We start from the raw sequence: 12,457 nt of genomic DNA, 5'->3' as shown, positions 1-12,457 counted from the left end.
AGGCTGCCGGGGGTTAGCCAGCCTGGTTCTCCTGTGCTGGTCCTAGTGTCTGATTCATTCACTCAGGTATCAATTCCTGGGTGGCACAGACTGCTCAGTGCCCAGCCACAGCCGGGCCCTAGGGACCTGGTGATTAGACCAGAACCAGGTTGTGTCCCCTGGAGGCCATTCTAGCTGGGAGATGCACAACACCTAGGGGGTTGAGATAATGTCTGTGGCCAGTGCAGAAAGTGCAGCCCAGCATGTGGCCCTGGGAATGGCCTGGGATGCCTGGGGAGGAGGGATCTCCACGGGGGGATGTTTGATCTGACAAGAGGAGCCAGCTGGGCAAACCTGGGTGGAAGAGTCTAGGCCGAGGGAAGGCAAAGGGCAAAGTCCTTGAGGAGGACTGGGTCAGTGCAGGGACAGCGGGTGGAACTGGGGTGGTGGGGGGGGAGGGGCCGTCACAGCCTGCCGGGAAGTCACGGGGGCGGGGGCGTCAGGGGTTATTCCAAGTGCGGATTCCAGGAGTCTTCGGGAAATGGAAAAATGCCTGTAGTCTTCTCTCTCCTTTTCTCCTTTTGATTTTTGGGGCCTCTTGTGAATAAGCACATTTGAGAAGCTCTCAGAACCGCAAGGAAGGATTGGCGTCTGCAAAAGCTCCTCAGAGTGTTGCCTCCATCTAGCTGCAAAGGGCTGCTGGCCCCTCTCTGACGGGAGGTTACCCCACTCTGTGCCCTCCCCCACCCCGGGGGGCCACTGACTGATCAGGGGTGTGAATCCCCACCGCACCCCATCCTTGCCTGCACCCCATCCTTGCCTCAGGTGGTACCCTTCTGGGGATGGCCGTGGAGCTAAGTGGAAGAGCTCTTGCTGAGCATGCGGGAGGCCCTGGATTCCGTCCTCAGCACTGCAAAATAAATCAATCAAAACATTTTTAAAATAGCCCTACCTGACCCGCTTTCCTGGTTCTTTCACTGAGGACCTCCCTCTGTAAATCATGGGGAGCTGCGCTGCGTCTCACCCCTGGCCTCTGGGGAAGCCAGCCAGAGACAGGGGTCCTGTGTTCCGGGGCCTAGAAATTGAGGTTCTGTGATCACAGAACCAGCTGATCTCCTAGGGTTCCTCCTTTCAGCTCTGAGAATCTCCAAAACTGATTTCTTCTAGTGACACAGCAAGTTCATGGCAGAGGAGGTTCACAAACCAGTCACAGTCTGAAGACACCAGGGACTGAGGGTTGGGGAGTTGGAGGCCTGCTGGTGAGTCCAGAGGCCAAGGCCCCTCCCCCACATGGTCATAATCAGGGTACCCAGGTTGAACAATTCTCCCTGTCTTCCTGGGACTCTCACAGAAGGGCCTGTCAAAGTGTGAGTCCCTGGAAGGGAAGGTGACTCAGCTAAAGGAACCATTTTACCAAAATTGCATTTTTAAAAAGAGCAATCCAAACTGGGAGTGGAGGTGCACACCTGTAAGCCCAGCTACTCAGAAGGCTGAGGCAGGAGGATGGCAAGTTTGAGGCCAGCCTCGGTGACTTAGTGAGACCCTATCTCAAAATAAAAAAATAAAAAGGGCTAAAGAGGTGGCTCAGTGGCTAAACACCCCTGGGTTCTTTTGCCAGTACTGCAACAAAACAGAGGAAAAGAGCCTGGTGATCTGAACTAAGTTCAGCGTGGAGGGCTTTGTCTGATGTAGTAAATTGACAGGCCGTTGTCCAGAGGTGTGGCCTTGCTTACTGGCCCTTGTGGGACTTAGCACAGATCTGGAGAGGGGAGACAGGTGTTCCTGAGGGATGGTGGCCACCTGCATGGGGCTTCACCCTGTCTCTGCCCTTACGGCCCAAGTGTCCTTGGGCGAGTTGTTCCATCTTTTCAAGGCACACTTTCCTCATCTGTAAAGGGAGTCCGCTAAACCAGAACCTTCACAGTGAAAACGTAACAAGATGCTAGGTGATTTGCGTTCACATCATCTGAAGAGCCCTAGTCTGGACCAGAGAACTAGTAAACCAGCCACAGCAGCATCACCTGGGAGATGTTTATTAGAAAAGCAAGTGGCTGGATCTGAGCCCTGCTGAAGCGCATCTCTGAGGGCAAAGACTGGGGACCTCTCTGGGGCTCCTAAAGTACACTGAGGTTTACAAAGCTTGGCAGCCACAATCTGCACTGACATCCATTTCAGCTGAGATGTGGCTGCTGCAGTGGTTGGAGGCAGAGCAGGTTTTGCACCCATCTCCGAAGCGCTGTCATACCTGAATTTCCCAGCAATTCTCCAACATCATTCTGTTCTTACCTTTGCTCTGCTTAAGAGAAATCAGAAGCTCATGGGAGGGTAAGTGAGTTGCCTAAGAGCTTTCTATCTCACCATGGCTTGCAATAGCAATATTGATGTAAGTTGTTTCTGGCAAATGTCAGTGAGCTATTACGGGTAATAAAACTGCTCATGAATGTTTACCTGATGGCAAATGACAGGCTTTGTTGGAACAGGAGCTGGGGTAGGTGTTACAGGTTTTGATCAAGGCTTAGGAGCCTACGAATTGAAACTCCTCTCTTTTACTGTTCAGTAGTTTGATTAGATAATATATTCATGTGGTATAAACATCATGTAATAAAGAACTATAATGAGAAGTTTTCTTCCCATGCATATCCCAGAACTGTCCAGTGCCTCCCCAGGTAACTGGTTTTAGCTTATTGTGTCTAATCTAATTAAAGCCGATCCTTGATAAAGCTGAGAAGCTGAGGAGTCCCCTCTTCTACGGCTCTTGTGAAACCCCCCCCCACCCCCGCAAATCTCTTCACTTGTGATCTATGCATTTTCCAAATTTATTACCCTGATAAAAGTCCACCAAATTGTAGGTTCATTTGGTTTAGCCAGTATCATCTTCTTTTAAAGAGGTACCATCTCTGAGAGAGTTCTGAGCTGCCAGTCTTTTACATTTTAATGTGAATTATTCTAACACAGACTCTTGTTATGCAAATACAACCATATATAAAGTGCTTTGCTACCTCTGCTCAACACAGTTTACAAAATAGAATGAACACTGTTCTGAGCCTTGCTTGTTTCACTTACTGTCACGCCATTGTGTGGTGAACATTCAGGTTGTTTCAATATGTTATCATAGACGCTGCAAGATGAATAACCTTGTAATGTGGCATTTTGCAGGTGCGTACTTTATATGCAGGATGGATTCCCAGAAGTGAGATTGCTAGGTATCTGCATTGGTAATTTTGAGATAAACTGTTAATTTCCTCTCCATGAAGTTAGTGCCAATTTGCACCTGCATCAAGCTTTTGGATGAGAAATTACTATTTTCCTACTTTATCACCAAACGCATGAAATTGTCAGATCATTGAATTTTTACCAATCTGATAAGTGAAAAACAGTGACTCATAGTAGTTGTTTGTTTCAGTACTGAGGATTGAATCCTGGGGTGCTCTACCACTGAGTTACATCCCCAGCCCTTTTAATTTTAAAAAAATTCCTGCCTCAGCCTCTCCAGTAGTTGAGGTTACAAGCACATGCCTCTGCACCCGGCTTCAATGCAGTCTTAATTTAAATGTGTTATGAAAAGTTAAAAATTTATAGCCTATTTAAATTTATAGTCTTGTATCCTTCTCCAATCCAAAATTGGATCGTTGACTTTTTCTATTTTATTTCTAGGAGTCGTTTATGTATGAGGGATGAGCATTTTGCCTTGGATGGGATTGCATGTAGTTTAGTGTTTCTCTTTCATTTTGCTGATTTGGGAGAGAAGCGTATAGATTTTTATTTTTATGCAGTCGAGTCACGCTTTCTGTTCATGACTTCAGAGCATTGGAACATGGGTACAAAAACCTTCCTCACTCTGAGGTAACAGAATGTGTCCTGTGTTTTCTTCTGTCATTTTACATTCAAATTTTTATCCATTTGGTGCACTCTGGGTGGAATTGATTCACCCCTCCCATATTTTTTCCAGATGGCCCTCTTTTCTCTGTTAAACTGAGAAGTTATTTTGTCATAAGCTATTTATTTAGCATAAGCTCTTTTCTCCACATATATCTAGATCTGTTTCACACCTTGCTCCCCCTTCCTTTTGTTTCTCTCGTCCTGTTCATTCACGTTCCCACTGTTTTGAATACTAAGGTTTAAATATTTTAAAATATATTTTAATATTTAGAAGGGCATTTCCCCTTATTTTGAGCTATTTGAAGTTCCTCTTGCTTTCTTATTTTTCATTTGAGTGTTAAAAATCTAATTATACACATACACACACACAGGTGTTTTTATTGGGATGGCTTTAATGAAAATTCAAGTATCCCGCACATACAGAAAAGAGAAGAAATTATAAATGGATAGCTTGATGGGTTACCATGAAGTGAACACACCCTCCTTGTAACTATTACTCACGCTTGAAAATAGAGCATTACCAAAGTGTAGACCCTGCTAAGACCTCCAGACATCACTATCCCACACTCCCAAGAGGCAATCAATACCCTCATTTACTTTTTTAATACCTTTATTTTATTTATTTTATTTTTATGTGATGCTGAGGATCAAACCCAGAGTTTCACACTTGTGAGGCAAGCACTGTACCACTGAGCTACAACCCCAGCCCAGTACCCTCATTTCTTATGCCCGTAGACTGGTTTTGATGTGTTTAAACAACAACAACAAAACTTTATATACTTTTTTGGTATCTGGATTTTTTTGCTTATCTTTTATTTTTATTTTTTTGAGGGGGGGATTGAACCAAGGGGTGCTCTACCACTGAGAGACATCCTCAGCCCTATTTATTTATTTATTTTGAGACAGGGTCTTGCTAAATTGCTGAAGCTGGCCTTGAACATGTGATCCTCCTGCCTCAGCCTCCGGAGTAACTGAGATCACAGGGGTGCATCTCCATGGCCCAGCTCATGCCAGGTTTATCTATTCATTCTGATTTTGTTGTTCCCAGTTGTTGGCTCTCATTGTAGCATTGCCATGAACGTTGTAACACATGATGTTCAGTGACAGACACACACATCTCTATGCTTACAGCAGAATGGCTGGGCCATGGGCTATGAATATGTTCAACTTCAGAAATACTGCCAAACTGTTTTCCCAAGAGATTGCAACACCCTCTTTCCAAGAAATGTCTGGGTGCTCCAGTTATCCTACATTCTTCCAACGCTTGAATTTGTCTTTTAAATTTTGTTCATTTCAGTGTGTGTTTAGTAATTAATTGTGGTTTTTAGTTTTCACTTCTCTAATGACTAATGAGGTTGAGCACCTTTTGCATTTTGTGTATTGGCCATTTAATTATCTTCTTTTGTAAAATGTATTGGGATTGCTTTACACTTATACATTAAATTCAGAGAATGTACATATTTCTGATGTTAAATATTCCTATTCAAGAACATAGAATGTCTTTCCATTTGTTATATCTTGTGTGTCCTTCAGTATTATCTTTGTAAGTATATATCTTGCATATTTCCTGATAAGGTTTTTGTAGGTATTTGAACCAATTATAAGTGGAGTTTTTCTAACTGGATATTGTTCATGGTACTTTCATAGTTGATTGTCTTGGATGTTCTGTGGTGATAATCATATCATCGAAAATGAAAATAATTTTACTTCCTCCTAAGGAATTTTTATATCTCTAATTTCTGAATGCATTGGCTAGTGCTGCCTGTACAATGGAACAATACACTCATAATGTTTCTGTCGTTAGTAGGAATGCTCCTAGTTATTCCAATAAAGTGCTGGACTTTATATTTCTTTGTGTTATGGAATCACCCATCAATTTCCACTCTAATAAAGATTTTTATCAGAAAAGGATGTTGAATTTCATCAAATGTTTAGTCAGCATTTGCAGATCTCCTAGGGTCTATTATTATGTTATGTTATAATAAGAAATCTCCTAATATTGCCTTAGTAAATTCCCTTTGGTTCTCTTTTTTTTAAAAAAATATTTTTAGATGTTGATGGACCTTTATTTAATTAATTAATTTTATGTGGTGCTGAGAAACGAACCCAGTGCCTTACACATACTAGGCAAGTAAGTGCTCTACTGCTGAGCTATAACCCCAGCCCAAATCTTTGTTTTTGTATTTATTTTATGTGGTGCTGAGGATCGAATCCAATGCCTCACGCATGCAAGACAAGCGCTCAACCACTAAACTACAACCACTCCCTTAGGTTTTCCATTGTTCTGTGCCACTTAACTGGAGAATATTCTTTGACAGAACCAATAGCTACTGTGGACTTCTCTGGGCAGGGTCTGTGGACATGTGCAGGGTTGGTACCTAAAGGCTTACATCTCCTTTCCTGAAGTAAGGAACCAGTAGTTACTCCCAGTAATCCCAGTTCACAGTCCTCCTTCCTAGGAGCTGAGGTTTTCCACTCAGTTGGGGAAAACTGTATGCTTCTGATCTGTCTTTTCCAATTCGTTCTCTTGTTAACTTTCATTTCAAAACAAAACCTATTAAAAACCCCCAAACATAACCACGGAAGCTTCATCCTGTCACACTCAGTTTTGTTTATGGAATGTTTTGGAGGATGTCCCAAGAGGGTTTGAGAGTCTCTGGGCTATCCTAAAACCGAACTCGTGACTCATTGCCTTATGTTTCTCAAGAACAGTCAAGGGAAAAAAAGTTACAAGGGACTAGGTCAGAAACAAAGAAAAGGCTTTGGGCTCTTGGCCAATGGAGGATGTGATGTCCACTCACCAGGGTAGCCCAGTGGTTAAGGCAGTGGGCCAGACTGGCTGGGCTGAAATCCTTGCTCAGCACCTTACTTCTTGTGTGACCTTGGACAAGTCACCTCACCCCCCTGGTCCTCAATTTCCCCATCAGAAAGAGAAGATAATAACAGTTTCTACCTTCAGCGAGTTAATGCGCAGAAAATTCCTAGGCATGTGGTGAAGCCTCCGTGGGGGACCGAGCATCCAGTAGGATTGGGCCAGGTGGTCTCTGCATTCAGTGTCTATTCTGGACCTTGGTTGACCCTGATCCTTGTGCACACATCTGTAGGGTGTGCTTAGTTGGTGGGCCAGTTCTCAAGGTCAGGGGCTTGTACCATGATGCAAAATAAAGACATTTAAAAAAATTTCCTAGAATGCAGAAAGCAAATGAATGGAACTGAAGATTCCTGTAGGTTGGCATTTCAGACGACAGACCAGCAAGGAAGCGGGTCTCATCGGGGAATAGTTGGGCCAATGCTCTTGGCTCCTAACCTGGCTTCCTGGCTTTTCTGCAGTCTTTAATTGTGGGTAATTAACCTTCCTCAAAAGTAGGTCAGTTTACATTTTTTTTTCTTTGTGATGCTGGGGATTGAACCCAGGGCCTTGTGCATGAGAGGCAAGCGCTCTACCAACTGAGCTATATCCCCAGCCCCCAGTTCACTTTTTAATAGAACATCCACATCAATCTCTTGGGTAGTGCTGCCCATGGACAATGTGGTGCTTGCTTGCCAGAGGATCAGGGGATATTTTTGCTGTGGGCGGAGGGGACAGTTTTGTATGCTGAATGAGCGTGAAGGGGGAGCCACTGGGAGGGGTCTGGCTGGGCAGTGCCCAGGTTCGCCCACACTCTGAGAACACTGATCTGCCCTGGGCTGTGCTCCCTCAGGTGTTCTGTACAACTGGGTGAAGTATGGGCCAGGTCACCTCCTTTATCATCAGCTTGCTGTTTCCATAGAGACCTTCGAAAAAATAAATAAATAGAGTACAGTTCACTTAAAATGCATGGATCTTTAATGTTCAACGTGGTGGGATGTTAGTGTCCCAGGGTTACTATAACAAAGTACCACAAACTTGATGCTTTATTACAACAGAACTGGGTTCTCAGAGGTCTAGAGGCAAGAGATAAATCAAAATGCTGGCAGTGTTGTGATCTCTGGGAAGGTGCCACCAGAGGATCTTTCTCTGTCTCCTCCCAGCTTCTAAGGACGCTTCTTGACTTGTAGAGAAATCATTCAATCTCTGGCTCAATTGTCACGTGGTAGTTTCCCATGTGGCAGTCTCCTATGTGACTCTATTTTCTCTTCTTATAAGAACACCAGTCTCTTCTCTTCTTATAAGAACACCAGGGCTGGGGATGTGGCTCAAGCGGTAGCGTGCTCGCCTGGCATGCGTGCGGCCCGGGTTCGATCCTCAGCACCACATACAAACAAAGATGTTGTGTCCGCCGAAAACTAAAAAAAAAAAAAAAAAAACAAAAAAAAAACACCAGTCATGGGATTAGGACTTACCTCAACCCAAAATGATATTGTTTCATTTATTATACCTCAAAGACCATGTTTCCAAATAAGACTCTGATTCTAATAATCTCATGTTCTGAGATTCCAAATGGATGTGAACTTGGAGAGGGGCACTATTTAATCCAGGGTAGTTGGCTTTTGACTAATGTGTATACCCATGTGACCAACAAGCAAGAGATGGAACATTTCTAATTCCCCAGAAAGTTCTCTCATGCCCTTTTCCAGACATTTCCACCACCACTGCCCACCCTGAACAACCATGGTTGATTTCTATCTCATCATAGCTAATTTTTTTTACCTGTTCTTGCACTCAAATAAATGGAAGTATGTAGTGTGATCTTTTGTGTCTGACTTCTTTTCCTTAAAATACATTTTGAGCATTGTTGGTGCTGTTGCATGGATCAATAGTTCTTTCCCTTTTGTTGTTGAATAGTAGTCCCCAGTATGGCTATATTGGTTTTCATATCTGGTCTTCTATGGATGGATAGTCAGATTGTTTTCTATTTTGTGAACTAGATATTACTGATAATATGAAGATAGCAGCAATACGTATGCTTGTTCATTCCTTATGTGGATACCTATATTTTTCTAGGAGTGCAATTGCTGAGTCATAGAGTAGGTGCAGGTTTAACTTTATTAGAATTGCTCAATGGTCTTCCAGAATATTTATACCCATATGTATTCTCTGGACAACATATCAGAGTTTCATCCTTTTGAGCTCCATTATTTTGTTGATAGTTTTTTTTTTTTGATGCACAGGGAGGATAACCCCTCTGCAGAGGTCTCTCCACGGAGCTGTTGAGCTCAAGACCCTCCAGCAGGAGACTTGGTCCTTTTTGCTTAGTTTTGTTTTCCTTTCTATCCTGCTGTACCCATGAAGCCTTGGGGCACAAGGACCTGCTGGAGTCCCCTCACTACTGTCCCCCTTTTCAGAGAATAGCACCAGTGCGCATCCTCCAGACTCTCCTCTTCCATTCTGAGTCCCCTTGTCACAGGTCAGATGTTGGAGGTCAGAGGTTAGAAGCTGGGGACCTTCAGAAGGGCATGAGCAGCTTCCCTGAAGTAGGAGCTGTTCAGAGCATTCAAGGGTCCCCTCAATTAGTCCCATATTGGGCTCCTTCCTCCCCTCTCCCTCCCGGCACCCCTCTCTCTTCTTTCTTTCTTTTTCTTCCACAATCAAGTATTTTCCTCAGAGATCCCTATTGATAATACAAAAACAGTAGTAAATAAAAGAATGAATAAATTTTAAAAAGCTTGAGGTCTGGGTTTGTAGCTCAGTGGTGGAGCACTTGCCTAGCAAGTGCTCCTAGGTTTGATCCTCAGCATCACATAAAAATAAACAAATAAAATAAAGGCATTCCATCAATCTATAACTATAAAAAATTTAAAAAATTGTTTAAAAGCTTGAGTTTCCCAAAATCCATCTTTACTGTTAATTGCAGTGAACAACAATAACAATAGTAAATACTGAGATAGCGATTACTGAAGGTAAATGCTCATGTTCTTAGCTCTCTGTATATGGAAACCAAGTGAATCCTTATGTAGCCCTTTGGGGTCAGAAGTTTGTACAGATGAGGAGTGAGCCTGAGGCAAGGTAGAGCCAGGCAGTCCAGTCTCAGAGTCTGAATGTTACCAATACATGTTTCCTTAGGATAATTCCTATTTTAGAAACCGAACCACATTTATTTTCAAAGAAGACTTTAGACCACTACCATAAGTGGAGTATTCAAATTACTTACCATAAATAGATGATAGCCATAGAAATGAAGATTCTGATGACCACTTAAGTTTATTCTAAATAGTGCCTGTTGTTCTCCCCACTCCTTTTCCATGTTTTTATTGGTGCATTATAATTTTACATGATGGTGGGATTTGTTATTGCATATTCATCCATGCAACAATATGACATTATAATTTGGTCAGTTTTGCTCCCTGGTATCCCCCTTTCCCTCCCTCTCTCCCTCCTTCCCCCCATCCCTTTCCTCTACTCTACTTATCTCCCTTATATTTTCATGAGACCCTCTGCCACCTTTTTCCTTTCCTCTGTAACTTCCACATATGAGAGAAAACAGCTGACCTTTGACTTTCTGAGTTTAGCTTATTTCACTTAACATTATGTTTTCAAGCTCCATCAATTTTCATGCAAGTGGCCTAATTTTATTCATCTTAGTGGCTGAATAAAGCTCCATTGGGTGAATACACCACATTCATTATCCATTCATCCATTGATAGACACCTAGGCTGGTTCCACACAGTTAGGCTCTTGTGAATTGTGCTGCTATCTCTGCCCCTCCCCCCTCCCTTTTTAAATGGTTTGTGCTTTGGTTGTCACATCTAGGAAATTTTGCCCAACTCAAAGTCACCAAGATTTTTTTCCCTAGGTTTTCTTCTAGAAGTTTTACAGTTTGAGGTTTTACAATTAAGTCTATAATCCACGCGAGTTACTTTTTGTACATGGTGTGAGGTGAGGATTACACTTATTTTGATTTTACTCTTTTGTATAAGGATGTCCACTAGTTTCCACAACATTGATTGAAAGGACTCCGTTCCCTGTCTCCTCTGAGTCTGGCTCTTCTCAAAGACGGGGAGGATTAAAACTCACAATTGCTACAGGGATAAAAAGCCACACAGTATACAGAGCAGCTGGCACATGGTCAGCGCTTCCTAAGCTTCAGTTTACCACCTGCTTTCCCGTGGTCTAGCAGTTAGGTTGTTTCCAGGGGTTTTGTTGTTATTTTATTTCAAGTATCAACAGCAATGCAATAAATATTTCTGGCTCTTCATTCATACTGCACATTCATATTAAAAATGTTTGATTAAAAAAAAAAGTGTTTGATCTGTGCACTAAACTGTGGGTTGCTTTAAATTGGCTCTGCTTCCAGCCAGAGGGAGCTAGCTCCCTGGGAGCTTTGAGAACTGGAATCCTGAGGATGTAGCTCAGTTTTGAGTGCTTGCTTAGCATGGGCAAGACCCTGGGTTCAATCCTAGGTATCATAAAAAAAAGAAAAGAAAAGAAAATCCAACAACCCAACAGGGAAACTTTCCTGCCTCCTGGCCTGTGTGCCTCTATTTGGAATCAGGAAATCCCAGCACAGTGTCTATACATAGTAGATGCTTAGTTAGGGCAAACTGTAGGGGTAAACCATAGGGACCATGTTCAGCATAGCACTGCCACTGGGTCTGGGGACCCCTCAGATGTGTCCCCAGACAACAATGTTCTTTTAGCACCTGTGGCTGGTGTGTCACCCTTGGGTTCCATGTGGAGTAAGCGTTTAGGCAATTTTCTCTAAGTATGTGTTAATTTCCATGGTCAATGTTGGACCTTGTTCTATGGTACCTGGACCTTGCAGTACATACATTCAATCTCAGAGGAAGGAAGTTACTTTTTGGTTCTTTTTCAACTTTTCTTGATTCTCTGGGACTTGGTTTCTCAATTTAAGCACTCTTGTCATTTGGGGCTAGAAAATTTTTTGGTTGTTGGGGGTTGTCTTGTGCATTGTAGGATATTTGGTAGCATCCTTAGCCTCTACCCACTAGATGCCAGTAGCACCCTCACTCCTAATTGTGACTTCAAAGTGTCCAATTGTCTAATGTTCCTTAGAGGACAGAATCATCCTGAGTTGAGAATTACTACTCTAGGAAAAATAGTCAGCCTGGTGCTCATATGTTTTAAACATTTCTTTAACTTTTTTTGGTCCTTGAACCCAGCAGTGATAAAGATCATGATAAAGATCATGCAGGTGACTTTGGGTCACATGGGTAAAAGCTGAGCCTGTCTAGAACTCAGTTGATCCTGGTTTGGGAAGCAGACATTTGAAAACAAATCGTGCCTGCCTGGATCCTATCTGATTTCAGAGAAGACCAGCTGAAGAAGGAAAGCACAATATTTCATTCATATCACACGTCTTGGCAAAGCTGTTGATCTGCCTCCTCTTGTCTCATGGGAAAAGATCTTATCAGAAATCATGAGTTAGAATATCACATTTAGTCACCCTTGATGATTTATGGTGCTAAGCATGCAGCATCAGTAGCTACCAACATCAGTAAAGAGTGAAACCAGATACGGAGCACTTCCTGGGGAGCACCATCCCATCTTTAGCTTGAATCTGATCCCACCCCCGCAGGCAGAAGTAAAGCGGAAACAGGAACAGCTAGACCTGCACCATGATTTCGTCCTCAGCAAAGCCTAGACTGGGGATGCTTGTTAAAAGAAAAGCTTTAGGCAATGTAGATTTAACCAAGTTGATTTGAGCAAACTGTGATTTTT

The 12,457-nt window shown here is 42.9% G+C and overlaps 1 non-coding gene across 1 annotated transcript; it reads right to left on the bottom strand.

Moving 5' to 3' along the window:
- Nucleotides 1–7,247: 7,247 nt before the first annotated feature.
- Trnae-cuc (transfer RNA glutamic acid (anticodon CUC)) lies at nt 7,248–7,321 on the bottom strand. The gene has a single exon. It is a non-coding gene; the product is annotated as a tRNA-Glu (tRNA).
- Between the last annotated feature and the right edge of the window lie 5,136 nt (nt 7,322–12,457).

Source organism: Marmota flaviventris, chromosome 18, assembly GCF_047511675.1.
Source record: "Marmota flaviventris isolate mMarFla1 chromosome 18, mMarFla1.hap1, whole genome shotgun sequence".
NCBI lineage: Eukaryota > Metazoa > Chordata > Mammalia > Rodentia > Sciuridae > Marmota > Marmota flaviventris.
The sequence above is the reverse complement of the archived record's forward strand: the minus strand, read 5'-3'. Positions and strand labels throughout refer to the sequence as shown.